This window comes from Delphinapterus leucas, chromosome 1 (assembly GCF_059928025.1).
Source record: "Delphinapterus leucas isolate spDelLeu-1000000601 "Yukka" chromosome 1, BTC_Dleu_Yukka2, whole genome shotgun sequence".
NCBI lineage: Eukaryota > Metazoa > Chordata > Mammalia > Artiodactyla > Monodontidae > Delphinapterus > Delphinapterus leucas.
This window is the reverse complement of record NC_143129.1, coordinates 109,842,464-109,858,384: the sequence shown is the minus strand read 5'-3', so window position 1 is coordinate 109,858,384 and position 15,921 is coordinate 109,842,464. Positions and strand designations below refer to the sequence as shown.

The window sequence follows — 15,921 nt, the reverse complement described above, 5'->3', positions numbered from 1 at the left end:
GAACAAATCCATAATAACCTGTTTGTGTTCCTTACAGAAGCAAAGACCTCAAAGTTCTAAAAGACTTTATCAGTAGAAAATCATCTGGTTGTTTTTCTTTTTTAACAAGTCCTCATATAGTACTGCATATGCTTTGCACTTTACAAATCCTAACTCATTAAACCCTGTAACAGCTCTATCATCCTCATTCTACAGATTAGAATGAGGATGTGACTTAGCTGTGACTCCAGAGTCCGCCCTGAACCTCCGCTTTGTGCTCCACAGGTGAAAATGAGCCCCCTTTCCCTCAGAGCAAGAGTCTTATATTTTTAAAGCTCAATTCTTTAAAAGTTTCAAAAGATAAAGTCTGTTGAGGAGAAATATGACCCTCGACCACCACATAAAAATCGATTCCTTTCACCCAAGAAAGAGAGGCGAAGGGAGGCTAACTTCAAAGTTTGTCTGAAACAGCCAACATCTTGGAGGCAGTTGCATAACTACTCTTAAGAATGTGTGACAGAACAAGAACCAAATGTTCCAAAATTGTTGTGACAGGATACTGGTCTACAAACTACAGCCTGTGCTCCTATTTTCTGCTCAGTTGACCTATTATTACAGACAGATTTAGTACCTTATTTCTAAAATTTGCCCATAAAGATTCTAATTCATACCTGTAGGTGTTTTATATATCACCATAACCTAAGGCCATAATCTAAAGCCACATTTTCTATACCTACATCCAAGATTAGAATATGGTTTTCACTGATAATATTTGCAGCCAAAAATTTCAAATTAATGAGGAAAAGATACTGTCAGGTGAACCCGTTTGCAGAGCAGAGCCCAAAACAGACACCTGATTCAGGCTGGTGGATTCCTCAGAGAATTTGGAAATAAAAATCCAAAGCAATTTCCCTTACAGTAAGCCCGAGTTCCTGTACACTTGTCATTTCCTGTGCCTGTGCAGAGCCTCCAATAGCAGTTTCCACAATGCCCCTTTAATTTCCCCCTCAGCAGGTCTACTGACAATGCAGGAAACCTCACACCATTTCAAAGGAACAGCAACCTCCCCTGAGATCCCTGTGGTCTTAGCTCCGTAGGGGATGTGGCAGAGCCTCTGCTCTCCCTGCCTCAGGAGCAGGGGTTCCAGAGGGAAGGCTTCGTCCTGGCCCCCACCTCCATAGCTGCCCCGCAGAGAACTTTTGTTTTGGCCTGGAGAAGAGAAAAAAATGGAAAACGTTGTTTTGTGACAGGGGGACCAAAAAAAGACCAGGAGGACCCAGGACATATATTAGCATCTGTGAATGTTACAAATCTTATTACCTTCATTTAACAAATATAAGAAATGCTGAAACTCCACTTGTAAAAACACCAAAATTTAAAAATTATTATTGTTATTGATCTTCTGTTATTACTGTTATTATTATTACCTTTTATTGAGCACTTTCTCTGGGCAAGCCCTTGTTATAAGTTTGGCCCTATAAAATTTATTTCCTAACATATTTTGCAAATGGATAGTTCCATGTAATTGTTAAAATTACCTGCTATAACATTTCTTTAGGTTACTCACCCAATGTTTTTTACCATGTAATCTAAGGAGGAGAGTGCCTCAACTGGGTCCCGCAGACATAGTCTTTAGAATTTGGTAATAATTTCAATAAGAAATTTGTTTTCATTTTGTATTTTTGTTTTAATGGTAATATTAAAAAGCAGCATTTACCCTCTTTTGGGGGGGAGGAGGACAGGGATAATTAAAAACCAATCGACTGGACTTCCCTGGTGGCGCAGTGGTTAAGAATCCACCTGCCAATGCAGGGGACATGGGTTCAAGCCCTGGTCCGGGAAGATCCCACATGCTGTGGAGAAACTAAGCCCGTGTACCACAACTACTGAGCCTGCACTCTAGAGCCAATGAGCCACAACTACTGAACCCTGCCCCTGCCTAGAGCCCGTGCTCTGCAACAAAGAGTAGCCCCTGCTCACTGAAACTAGAGAAAGCCCGCGTGCAGCAACGAAGATCCAATGCAGCCAACATAAATAAATAAATTAAAAAAGAAAAAAAAACCAATAGACTTTCCCATAATAAAAGACTTTTTTCTTAAGTTGATGTTTTTCGAAGTGGGAAATTCATTGCCAGAGATGCTTCAGAATTTTTTTTTCTTTTAAAGTGTCCTTACATTGTTAACATTTGAAAACTTTGCTGCAAAAATTTAAATTAAAATTTCCTTTACCATGTCCCCAGCTTACCCATATAATTTCTGGAAGATGTTAGCCTCTTTCATGAAAAATCAACCAATATTCATTGACATTTGCTAAGCCATATTAAGAGGTGAAAGATACATATAGAGATGACAGGAAACATGATAAAAGATAACTAAGGAACAGAAAAGTATTATTTTTTTTGAATTTTATTTTATTTACTTTTTTATACAGCAGGTTGTTATTAGTTATCCATTTTATACATATTAGTGTATACATGTCAATCCCAATCTCCCAATTCATCACACCACCATACCCCCCCACCACTTTCCCCCGTTGGTGTCCATACGTTTGTTCTCTACATCTGTGTCTCTATTTCTGCCCTGCAAACCGTTTCATCTGTACCACTTTTCCAGGAGGAACAGAATAGTATTATATGTTAAGTATCAAATGTGACTGTAAGTGCTAGAAGAACTGAGATGATCCTTGGTCTGGGATGATCGGAGCAGGATAAGAAGGGAGCTGAGGATTCAGCAGATGCAGAAGATGGAAAGAACATTCTGAACAATGGCAAAGGCTATAATGCAAGGAGCACCTGAGAGACTGGTCCCAAGAAAGAAGCTAGAATAATAGAATGAGAACAGCCTATTCATCTTCCCTGACGAGACTATGAGGACCTCTCAATCCTGTTTCCTTCAGTCTCCATAAGAAATCCAAGCCTTCTTAGTCATTGCTCATCACCTGGATTCTTATCACCATATGGCTCTGAATGTTCCCTAACCTGTTCAATCCTTCTCCCTTTCTCAACCTTCCAAACCCTTCCAGTTGCCCTCTAGAACTTATGACAAATTACCAATAAGATCCCTTGTATATTCCACCTCTGGAAAGCTCTGGCCTCTCAGTTCCTTGGCTTTCTCCCCTCCAGCAACCTGTTCTTCCATCGCACTTCAGTCGCCTAGAAACATGATCATGTCCAGGTCGTTTTCATCAGAAATAAATGCTCCGCCTCCCAGATCTCAATTTCAAGCATCCCTCTCTGACCATCAATCTCTATTGTTCCAACTCATTGCCTCCAGTATCTTGATTCCAACAATGATTTGACCCCACCAGGACCTCTAATCCATTGTCCCTACTACTTTTTTTACCATCTGCAACCACGATTGGTCTCACTTAAATTTATGACCACAAGCCTCAATGGGTTCTTAGCACTGCTCAGCAATCCTACTATATTTTCCTTATCAGCTCACTCTCTTATTCTCCAAGAGGTTTATGTTACTTCTCCTCCTCTTTCCTCAAATCTTCAATACCTTCGACCCTTTACCTGAATTCAACTGCTGACCCTGCTTCTTATTTCTTGTTTTATTGATACTAAGAATATCAAAGCCCTCTGAAGAAATATCCTCATCTTCCCACCACCACATCTGCAAATTTATCTGTGTCTATTCTTCTCTGCTCTGGTTTCTCTCTTGTTGGCCCTTCTCCCTCCACCTGTGCACTGGATTCCATTTCTTCAGCTACTCAAGGACTTTCATACCGTAGTAATTCCTTTTTCGCCTGCATCCTCAGACCTCTCTCTCTCTCTCTCTCTCTCTCTCTCTCTAATCATTCCCATCAACTTACAAACATACTGTAATGTTTCCCATTTTAGAAAATTTTACTTGACCCCCGCATACCCATCTCACTCCCAGTTCTCTACTCCCTTTGTAATAAAACTCCAAAAGGGATATTTACATTTGGTGCCCATGATTCTTCACCCATCGTTTTCTCCTCGACCAGATCCAATCAGACCACACTTGTCAAGGTCACCTTGTGGCCAAACCAGTAGCCAATTCTCAGTTTTCATCTTACTTAACCACTCAATAGCTTATGACCCAGGTACTCACTCTCTCCTCCTTGAGACATTTCCTTTGCCTACAGGGATACAGAGCACTAGTGGTTTCTCTCCTACCTCCTGGCTGGACCTTCTAAGTTACCGATGCTGGCTCTTCTTCCTTCTCCCAGGATCTAAATGTTGGACTGTCCCAGGGCAGTACATTTGATCCTCTTCTCTATTAAGACTCTCTCTCTCAAGGTGTTATTATCCAGACCCATCTCTTTAAGTGTATCCACACATTGATAATTCTCAAAATTTTATCTCCAGACTGGACCTCTCCCATGAATTCCAAACTCGTGTATTTAGTTGACATCTCAACATCTTTACTCAATGTGTTCAGTAGGAAAATCAAATGTTACATGACAAAAACTAAACTCCTGATGCCCATGAACACATCTTCCATCTCCTCATCTCAGTAAATAGCTCAACCATTCATTCAGTGACTCAGGTCAAAAACAAATGGGTCTTCACTGCTGCCTCTATGTCTCTCACACCCCATAACAAACCCAGGCCTGTTTGCTCTACCTTCAAATTATCACTTCTCACTATTTCCATTGCAGTCAAAATACTATCTAACCTATACAATTTTTTCACCTGTACAATTGTGATAGCTCTAGCCTCCCTACTTCTAATCTTGCTTCCCACCCACTAACATACACACATGTACTTATTCAGTATTTTCTGTGTACAGTTCATGTTAGTGAATAAAAAGCTGGCCCCTCCTTGGAGCAGGCCATCTGTGTAAGTTCACATTAGACGATAAGAACCATGAGAGCAGAAACCATGGCTATCTTAACCAACATTGTATTCCCAGCTCCCAGCAGAGTACAATGCTCCTTGCCTCTAACAAGTATCCAATAAAAATTATTGAATTTATGGACGGCTTCATTCCACAGATAGATACCCACAGTTAGAGAATAGTGAAGTTTTGCAACAACCATTGTGATAGATGCCCCTCTAGAGGCTCAACAAGACACTGACACAAGGGCTTTGGGTGTTAACGCAAGCCAAGACTCAGGAGACAGCAGAATACATCTGACCTGGAAGAACTGGAACCAATTTGCCCAGGCAGGAAGCAACTATGTGGTATAAACAGCGTGAATGAAGCTTGACCTGGAAGCCACAGGTTTAGCATGAGAAAGGGGCTTCCTGATCTCAGCCAGACCCGTTAACAAAGAGTAGATAAACCAAGTCCCTGGGCTGGAGCAAATAAGGCTGCTGACTCAAGTTAGCTTGAGAGAAAGGAGAGAAAGAGCCAGGAGCCACTAAGAGTAGAAATAATGTGTAATGTAATGCCTTTGCATATCACTCTTATTTTATACTATGTTGATAGAAAAAATCATATCCACACTACTATTAACATTGCTGGAAAATGCTGGCCATCTTTAAATGCTAAAGGCACAGATACTAAAGGAGAAGGAAGCAGGTCTTTTGTCTCTGGCTACTCCCGAAGTGAGAGAGAAAGGAAGGAAGCATTCATTAACTTAAACAGCCTCCTCCCTTCCCACTCACTTTTCCCTTTGAGAAAGGACAACGTACTTCCTTCTTTGCCTCTGGTCTCTGACACTACACAGTCCCACTAGGATCCCCTTCAGTTTTCTCTATAGAATATTAAAACAACTTCAACTCTGTTTTAAAAATCAAGCAAACCAATTGTTCAGGCCCTGTTTAAAAATCCGAAGCATCACAGGGTTTTGTGCGTTCTATATGGCTTTTTGTTCCTTACTCTTGTTTCTTCTCTTTTTGCCAAATTTCCTCCTGCTTTTCCTTAAATGTAATTTTACTAAATTTAAATGCATAAGCAAAGCATATACATTTGTAGAGTTTGTGCACATTTGTAAAAATAAACATAGGAATTAGTAAATTTTATAGATTTTTTTCCTCATGTAAATTATTTTCCAGTCTTTCATTGTGCCAAATACCTTCAGAATTTCACTAAGTATTCTTTCAACTTTTCTCAAGGCCTGAAATTTTTCAAAATACAAAGTTTAGAAGGAAGAAACCTTTACTGGGAATGTTGAGTTTTAACTTTGCATGTGACCTGAGATTTCAGTCTCAGATTTCATTCTGTTGGTTAGAAGCCCCTTTCAACTTTTTTTTCCCAGAGAGCTAAGTGGTATGTACCTTAAAAAAAAAAAAAAAAAAGACACACTGAGGCTCCCAAACTAGTTCTTCAGATATTTGACTTTTCTTAAATAACTCTAAGTTCAACTCAGCTGGAATTTTGAGTATCACTTGAGTGCACTTGTATCCTTGCCTTGTTAGTTTTCTCTGTCCTGTATTTTTTATTAACTGGTATTTCAGCTTATGAGATTCTCTTTCAGAGGAGGATATAATGGTCTTTTCTATAGAATTCTGCAGCCCCACTGCTTTTAAAGGTATTGTACTGCCCAACTGTAACCTGCTGGGGTATGGTGTGACATTTGGGTATTTATGTGATGGACATGCAGCATCAGCATATTTTGGGGAATATACAACTCGGCTTGCAGAAGAGGCATATTCTTTGGAAAGGGTGATATGCCTGAAAGGCAAGTTATTTTTAAAGGCCTTGTTACCTTGAGGAAAACCTCACGTAGAAACACCAGAAAATCTTCGTGTCCCAAGGGCTTTGACGTGGCACAGTTCGGGTTACAGCGTATTTTCCTTGTATATATTGGTTCATCAAGCTCAAACCAACCTCATAATTATGTGATCGTGACAAGATTAACTGACGGACAAACCAAAAGTCCTGAAGGTCAGCTGAGGGGCCCTCTACCCAATCATACTTTCACTTTTCAGATATTTTTAGGCTGGCTTGGTGAAAATGTGCCAGGCAGCTATGCAGAGAATTACACACGCTTTGTTCCAAGACCCCTTCATTACTATTGTGTGAAATGTGCACAACTTATCAAACCTAGGCACAAAGTAGAAGATTGATTTCCAGGAAAAGAAAGGTCTTGTTTATAAGAAAATTTCAAAATATAGAAAAACAAAAAGAATTTCATAAACACCCATGTGTCAACACCCAGAACTGAACATTGTTAACATTTTGGCAAATTCTTTGTCTTTCTATACAAGAAGTAAAACATTACAGATAAAATTCAAGTCCCCTTGACCATTCCCCTCAACTCCAGTCCAAACCGACTACCCTGCCAGTGTCTTCAGAGGAAACCACTTTTATGAATTTAGGTGTATCCTTCCAGTGTGTTTTGTTATACTATTACATATACATATGTGTGTTTGTATTGTATATTCATATACATATATATGCATACATATAGAAATAAATCAATTCTTTATAATATGAATGTATTTGTCCATTTAAAAATGTTACATAACTAGAACATAATCTACAACTTGCCCTTTTTATTCAACTTTATGATTTTTAAATCCATCTTTGTGGTATTTCTCTTAGCTGATAGATAATATTCCACAGTATCACTATACCATTTTTGGGGGGGGTACCAAATTACTTTATTTGAAGGAATGGTACTAAGGAAAGGGCTTGTAGATATTTTGGTACAACTTACAGAAAAGGTAAGGTAACCCAAATATGCATGCACTGCCTTGGTGACCAGGGAAGTCACCCCTGTGGCTACGGGAAGCCAGCCTAAGGCTTAGCTCTCATTATCACTATTTCCCAGGGTGTGCTTGTCAAAAAGATACTGTGCCATGCCAGATTCGGGGGCCCCATCGTGCACAAGTTGGTTACATGGTCACCCAATTCTTTAATGGATTTCACCTGCTCATTCAGATAATGAGTCTCAATGAAGTCACACAAATGGGGGTCATTTTTCTCAGTGGCCAGTTTGTGCAGTTCCAGGAGTGACTGATTCACACTTTTTTCCAAGTGTAGCGCACATTCCATTGCATTCAGCCCATTCTCCCAGTCATCACGGTCTGGTTTCTTGATATCCTGAAGGAAGATTCGGCCACCCCGTTGGTTCTGCAGCTTCATCAGTTTCTCAGCATGTTCCCTCTCCTCACAAGATTGGTGAAGAAAGTATTTGGCAAAGTTCTTCAAAGCCACATCATCGCGTTCGAAATAGTACGACATGGACAGGTAGACGAAAGAGGCGTAGAGCTCCAGGTTGATCTGGCGGTTGATGGCGGCCTCCGAGTCCTGGTGGTAGTTCTGGCGCACCTGCGAGGGGGACGCGGTCGTCATGGCGGGCGGCTGAGGTGAAACGGTGGCGGTGGCTGCTCGGCGCTGTAATGGCGGCGGGGACCTTGGGGCGGTCGGAGGGCGCCGTGAGGCGGTGGCGAGGGCTGGCTCTGAGCGGCCGGCCGGAGCAGGGGACGAGTGCCAGGTTCCGTCCAAGCACTGTTGAAGCAAGAAACCGCGGCGACTCTCCGCGAGGACTGTCACACTATACCATTTTATTTATTTATTTTTTCTTTTTTCGATACGCGGGTCTCTCACTGTTGTGGCCTCTCCCGTTGCGGAGCGCAGACAGGCTCTGGACGCGCAGGCTCAGCGGCCATGGCTCACGGGCCCAGCCGCTCCGCGGCATGTGGGATCTTCCCGGACCGGGGCACGAACCCACATCCCCTGCATCGGAGGCGGACTCTCAACCATTGTGCCACTAGGGCACCCCCACTATACCATTTTAAATTTAAGTTTCAAGTTTCCTTGAGGATGGTCATTGAAAATGTTTCTACTTTTTATTATTACAATGTTTCAACAAACAAGAGATTCTTATACCTGTCTCCCACTTCACGCATGAGACAAATTCTCTATAATGTATAACTAGAAGTGTAATTGCTGGGTTGAAGGGTATAAACAATTAAAATTTTATAGGTATTATCAATGTGTACTACATAGGGAGTATATTAATTTAGATTTCCACTGAGGGAATGAGCCATGCTACTTGTCCACATCTTTGCCAATGGTTGATACTTTCCAATTTTTTTAATCTGAAGAGTGATTTGTTTCGCTCTGACTTCTGGTAAAATTGAACATGGTTTCATATGTTTAACCACCCAGTTTTCCTCCGCTGTGATATATGTTCATTTCCTAGACAAAGCAAATCTTAAAAGGAATTTGAAAACCACTTTCTCAAAAAGCAATCATACCAAAATTTTGATATATAGGTTGTTAATGTTTAAACTGGTATCTTAATGTATTTGTTTTCATTTTTGTGCATCATAGGGACTAACCTGTCTTAATTTTTCTTAGTGCAAATAAAAATATGCTTCTTAGGGCTTCCCTGGTGGCACAGTGGTTAAGATCCCGCCTGCCAATGCAGGGGACACGGGTTTGAGCCCTGGTCCGGGAAGATCCCACATGCCACGGAGCAACTAAGCCCGTGTGTCACAACTACTGAGCCTGCACTGTAGAGCCCGTGAGCTACAACTAGTGAGCCCGAGTGCCACAACTGCTGAAGTCCGCGCTCCTAGAGCCCATGCTCCACAACAAGAGAAGCCACGACAATGAGAAGCCCGCACACCGCAACGAAGAGTAGCTCCTGCTCGTTGCAACTAGACAAAGCTCACGCACAGCAACAAAGACCCAATGCAACCAAAAAGTAAAAATAATAAATAAAACAAATTAATTTTTTAAAAATATACTTCATAAATATGGTAGCAAAACAAATATCTTCGGTGCACCACCCAATGTTTGGCAGATAGTAGGTGCTCAATAAATACCTGCTAAATTAAAAAATAAAAGGAGTAGGGCAAAAGGTAATTTCAGAAGGAGCATTTCAGAACAAGTGCTCTGGTAAAGATAAAACTATACACTAAAAAAAAATAAATAAATACACAACCAATACTTCTTTCTGCTAATCACACTGTCTCTTGTAATGACTTAGATTCATGGTTCCACTTTTCAGGTTCAAAATCAAATGCTTCTAATGCTAATGACTTAACCTAGATGACGTATCAGGGACTCACCATCAAAGTTCTACACACAAGTCTTCCCTGCCCACCCTCTGATGGTGTGTCCTGGCTTTGACTACAAATAAAACAAAGAATATTAATTGAGTGTAGTTGTAGCACCCCTGAGTTTTCAGCTGAAAAAGTAACACATATAAGGACTCTCAAAATATCAAGAAACTGCTTTGACTCTCTTCTTGCTCAGTTGATTTGGATTTTGTGGGCAGATACTTGTAGTAGTTGTTTCTTTCTTTAATATTCTAAAATATACTCCCTCTAGAGATTACTCCATTCATATCAAGCTTAATTTTAACTAATCAGTTAGTTGTTAAATGGGCCATTTCTGAGCTATCATCATTTTAGTAACAGTAACATTTAAAATCTCTGGAATGAGAATTCAAAATAAGGCAACTATAATTTCCTAATGCAGTAGCTAGCTTTTTCTTATAAAACAAAAAAGTTATCCCACTGAAGAAACTACACACTTTGACCATTTTCACCTTGCAATATGTATTCGTCTTGACTCACTCTTTTCTATTGACACCCTTGCAAGTTTGTCCAATATTAATGCTCTGTTTGGAAAATAGCTGGAGTTACAAAAAAGCTGCATCCATCATATAGCTTTACAGTATCTCATAACAACGAATACTAAAACTGAAACTACCCTACTCTCTGGATATTTCCCCAGTGGTGCTCATGGTGAAGGAGATGGGCTTCACAGCAAACCCAGGAGAAATGAAAGAAAGCTACTATCTTAAAGGAAAGCAGGTGACAAGAATATCATGACTTTTATGATATAGGGCAGCATTCTCACACTGGTGTGCTGAGGACTGCTTCCTTGGTTATATGAGATATGGAAAAACATGTTAATATATTAACATGGATATTAATGAATACATTAACATAAATGTCAACCTATCAAATGTTAAATATTAACATCTAATAGTTAATATTGGTATGGTAACATTAATGTTAACATAGTAAAGCCTTTGAGAAGTTATGGAGTAAAAAATCACATTTTTAACTCTTTTTATCCCTATATCTTCCAAACTTTTTGACCCCAAAACCCTTTTTTTAAATGTAATACCCACAGAGCTAATGTTTTACGGAACACAGTTAGGGAAACTCTGATATGCAATAACAAACATGATTTATTTGATTTAAACAGTGCATTTCATTGGTGTATTTCATCAACAAATATTTCCTTTATCGATGACTGATATCTACTAACATGAGGTTCTGGAATGCTTTCCCCAGCTCACATGCTTCAGAGAAAGAGTTCTGGACCAAAATTCAGTTCCCCACCCCTACAAATGGCCTTGGATTTAGTCCTTACAAACTGATAAGAAACTCTCTGCCCTGCGGCACTATCACCATCCCCTTGAATCAAACACTGGGTTTGAGGACGCCTGCACCTCTGTGCCTTGTAATCTGAAGCAAATATCTGAGCTGCTTATCCTGAGGCCCCATGTGAAGATGAATTATCATCAGGCCTGAAAAGATAATAAAGAGGTATTCTGAATCATCCCCCAAATTAAACTGCATTTGTATATAGTTTTTTTATCGCGGTAAAAAACAGCATAAAATGTACCATCTTAACCATGCTTAAGTTTACAGTTCAATAGTGTTAAGTACATTCACATTATTGTGTGACAGCTCTCCAGACCTTTTTCATCTTGCAAAACTGAAATTCTCTACCCACTGAATAACAATTCCCCAGTTCTCCCTCTCCCCCAGACTCTGACAATCACCATCTTACTTTCTGTTTCTATGAATCTGACTACTCTATATTCTTCATAAAAATGGAATCGTACAATATTTGTCTTTTTGTGACTAGCTTATTTCACTTAGTATAATGTCCTCTGGTCCATACATGGTGCAGTATGTGACAGGATTTCCTTCTGTTTTAAGACTAAATAATATTCCATTGTATGTACTACATTTTTTTATTCATTCATTCATTCATGTACATTTGAGTTGTTTCCACCTTTTGGCTATTGTGAATAATACTGCAATGAACATGAGTGTGCAACTATTTCTTTGAGATCCTGCTTTCAATTCTTTTGGATATATACCCAGAAGTGGAATTGTTGGATCATATGGTAATCCTATTTTTTTTATTTTTTGAGAAACCTCTATACTGTTTTCCACAGCAGCTGCACCATTTTACATTTCCACCAACAGTGCACAAGGTTTCCAATTTCTCCACATGATCACAACACTTATTTTCTGTTTTTCTGATAGTCATATATAGTTTCATTAGGTGTATTTTTATTGGTTCTAATTCTGAGAAAAATATCTAATAGTTCTTCATTAATCTAAATATTTAATTACCTGGAACACATACAAGTGGTGTCTAAAGAGAAATAAGTCTTTTCTCCAGCATGAAAGGAAAGCACAGTAAGAACCAGTATCTACAAATATGTAATTAAGGGAAACTACGCCCAAAAATCAGAACAAAACAAGTTAATCATTTTTTGCAATTGCTTGATCTTTCATACGATTAAGATGACAAGGATTTAAATCTGTTTTTATTTAGCTATTTGTTTAAATAATAGCATTGAACATTGCAAACAGTATTGTATTCTGCATTGTAATGTGTTTAAAGATATTAAATTTTAAACTGACTTTTTTAACTGTTCGTGAAATTCTATGGAAATAAGCATATCAAAATGAATGAATGGTGTGTGTTCCCTGAGACTCAAGGGATTTCTAGGAAGTTTTCCTATCAACATTAACTTAATCTTCCCAGCATCTTTATGGGCTGAAAAACTGAGATACAACAATCTGCCCAAAGACGTATATTTAATAAGTGGTTAACTGAAACTCAAAGCTAGGTGTTCTCTCTCCAAATCCCTACTTCTTTTCACTCCTCCATTAGAAAACATAGTTCTATTTGAATTAGTTCAGTTTTGCAAATATTATTTTTACCTCTTTTGGGGGTCTCTAAATACACCAAACACATCTTTTCTTCAAATAAGGGCTCAATTAATTACATTTTGGACTCTGTGTGGGAAGTTAAAACAAACTTTCGGTGCCAGTGCAGCTCCCAGCTGTGAAAAGTCAACATGAAAACAAGGCGTTGTCACACATCCAGACGCAGGTCAGGAGCACACATCCACACACGGGACTTGGCTTATGACAGAAGGCTGTGGACAGGGCCAGGGCCAGGCTCTCCACTCCCTCCTTCCTGCCTGCTATGCCTCAGATCGCCCTTGGATCTCATTAGATCAGCAGAGAGGCCCTCCAAGTCTTCCAAAACCACCAAAGGTTTGTGCAATTTTGGAAGAAGCTGCAACACTACGTTCTGCTAGCAGTCTGCTGGATTGGTTGCCTCACTTTTTTTTTTTTTAAATGGCTGCCTGGGCCTCTTTCTCTTGTAAGAGAAAGAATTAAAAATTCAGATATTGAATTGTTGATGGCAAATTATGGTTTATCCATAAGAGTTTTGGAATAAGCCACGTGAATTAAAGATTCTTATAACTGGCTCCTTGTAGATTATATATATATATATATATATATATAAACTTATAGATATCTACTACATATTATCTATTATATCTATATAGATATAGATATACCTACCATGAGCCAGGTGTATCTCCAAAATGTGTTGAAAAAATCAGTAATTGAGCGAATTCTTATGAACTTTGGAAACTTAAAGAGAAAACAGTGGTTAAAACCCTGGACTTTAAAGTTAGACATACCTGGGCTTGAGAACATTGCTGAACTTCACTAAGATTTCTTATCTGTAAAAGGAGAACAGTAACACCCACCTTTTAGGATTTCTGAGAATTAAATGTAAAATAATGACAGGCTTTGCACACTTCCTGGCACATAGAATGTGCCAATATGTTGTAGCCGTTATTAGCACTGAGCCTTGGGATCATTTCTCTTGGCATCAATTCCTGTAGAACAATCCTATTAATGTTGAAAATGTAGGTGATTAAGTTGAATCTATAATGACACTCTGACATACCCTGAAATTACATCTTTGAATAATCCTTGGGATCAGTTAGTTTATTCAACACGTCTCTAGGGTACAAGAAAATGTTAGTTATTTGAGCTTTCTAAATTTAGAATCCCAAACCAACAAACACTTACTACTTATCCAAAAGAGATTTTGATAGTATTTTCTATTACTCAGATCTTTTGGCAAGTTACTTTTGCTTGTACCAAGTTGATCGTTCTCACCTCTAGATGAAAAACAATATCCAAAGATCTTTTGGCTGAAAATAATAGAAATACAACTCAAATTAGCTTAAGTAAAAGGGAATGTATTGCCTCCAGTAACTGAGGACTTTAAGGGTTGATCTAGCTTCACATGGTGCTAAATGCTGACAAAGCTCTAGTTCTCTCCGTGTGTTGGCATCATTCTGCAGAGAGCTTCTTCCATGAAACCTGAGGCTAGGACCATAAGCTTCAGGCAAATACGGTTCTTTCAGCTTGAGAACCCAGAGAAAAGGAACTCCTCTCTCTCCTAGAAGCTATAAATCTTACAGAAACAAATCTTAGAGAAGATTCTTCTTGTTTCAGAGTAGGTGGGACACTGTAGTCATTCCACTAGGACCACATGGCCTAGGGAGAGGTGATTCCCAAAAGAAAATCAAGACCTGATTCCTGACGAATGAAGATGGTAGAATGAGCAAGTAAAAACGTTAGATGCCCAGAGCAGAGAGTAAGAGTTGGATTGTCTGAGACCAAAGACCTCAGCATGGCCATCATGGCAACTATTAAAATACGCACTATTTCATGGAACCACATAAAAATGTTTCAAAAGGGCATTGGGGTGGGACATTCTTGATTCATGCTTATTCTTCATGCTAAGCTCCACATGTGGTAAACATCTGCAAAAAAAAAAAAAAAAAGAACAGTTATCCTCATATGTTCTACATCCTAAGCAGTATAGTATGTGTAATTACATGAAAAGGGGGGAAATCTATCTTCCCATATTGAAAAAGCAAGTAAGAGCAGTAATAAATAATAATGTACAATTACATGAAAAAGAAAGGAAAAAATTTCTCCGGATGAAAAAGCAAATCAGACAATTGATAAAAAATAGTCTAAAATTTTGCCTGTTTCAAAATAAGAACAAAAGAGTTAACATTCTCTAAGCAATTTACATAATACTAAAAAATAAAGTAAAAGGAAGACATTAGCATTACTTGCATTAGCAAATGACTATTGACTAAATTTTTCTAAGTGAAACAGAAATACATTTGCAACAGAAAATGTTATTTTGAATATTAAAAAATACAAAAAAGGAAAGCCCTATCTCCTTTGTTTAGTCCTGATGTTGAAAATAACTTTTAAACTCCTGATTTCATTCTTCAGCATTTCAGCACATGAATGCATAAAATACTGATGCCTCTCAAATTAGAAGATTCTTGCTGAGACCTCAGTGTGCACTGCAAACATGATGTCATCTTTTAGCTTGGTTATGTTCCAAATCCAGGAGTGAGGGCAAGTTTATGATCAGGGAGGAGAAAAAGGAAAATATTTACATAAGCTCCATAATACAACTTTTTTTTTTAAGCCCAAAAGAAATCCTCTCTCTATATATACATATATATATATATATATATATATATATATATAAACTCTCTGAACTTCACATATGGGGGTACACAACCCAAACAGGGAATAGTCACAAAATATGGGGAAAGAGATAGAAAAAAGCAAAGTCATCCTCTGCAATGGAAACACAAAAAAGAATGAGATGAGCCATCTGAAGATATCTTCCCAAGAGTGACACACCCAAAATTTGAAACCTTATTACTGATAACATTAGAGTATCTTCCTAAATCACCAGAATATTGCATAAAAAAATCTCATCTGATCCATTTTTATATTGATTTCTTATTTTACAATAAAACTTTGCTACCAAAAAAAAAAAATCTCATCTGATGCCAATCTCTTAACTTGAAGTTGTGTAGAAAACTGTTCTGTAATGAGGGATCTTCACTGGGGAATTGAGCAGGATTTAATAAGTCTGTGTTTGTATTTTGCCTTAACAA

The 15,921-nt window shown here is 38.6% G+C and overlaps 1 pseudogene; it reads right to left on the bottom strand.

Annotated features, from left to right (window-relative positions):
- Nucleotides 1-7,500: 7,500 nt before the first annotated feature.
- Nucleotides 7,501-8,250, bottom strand: LOC111164037 (ferritin heavy chain pseudogene; annotated as a pseudogene).
- Nucleotides 8,251-15,921: the final 7,671 nt, after the last annotated feature.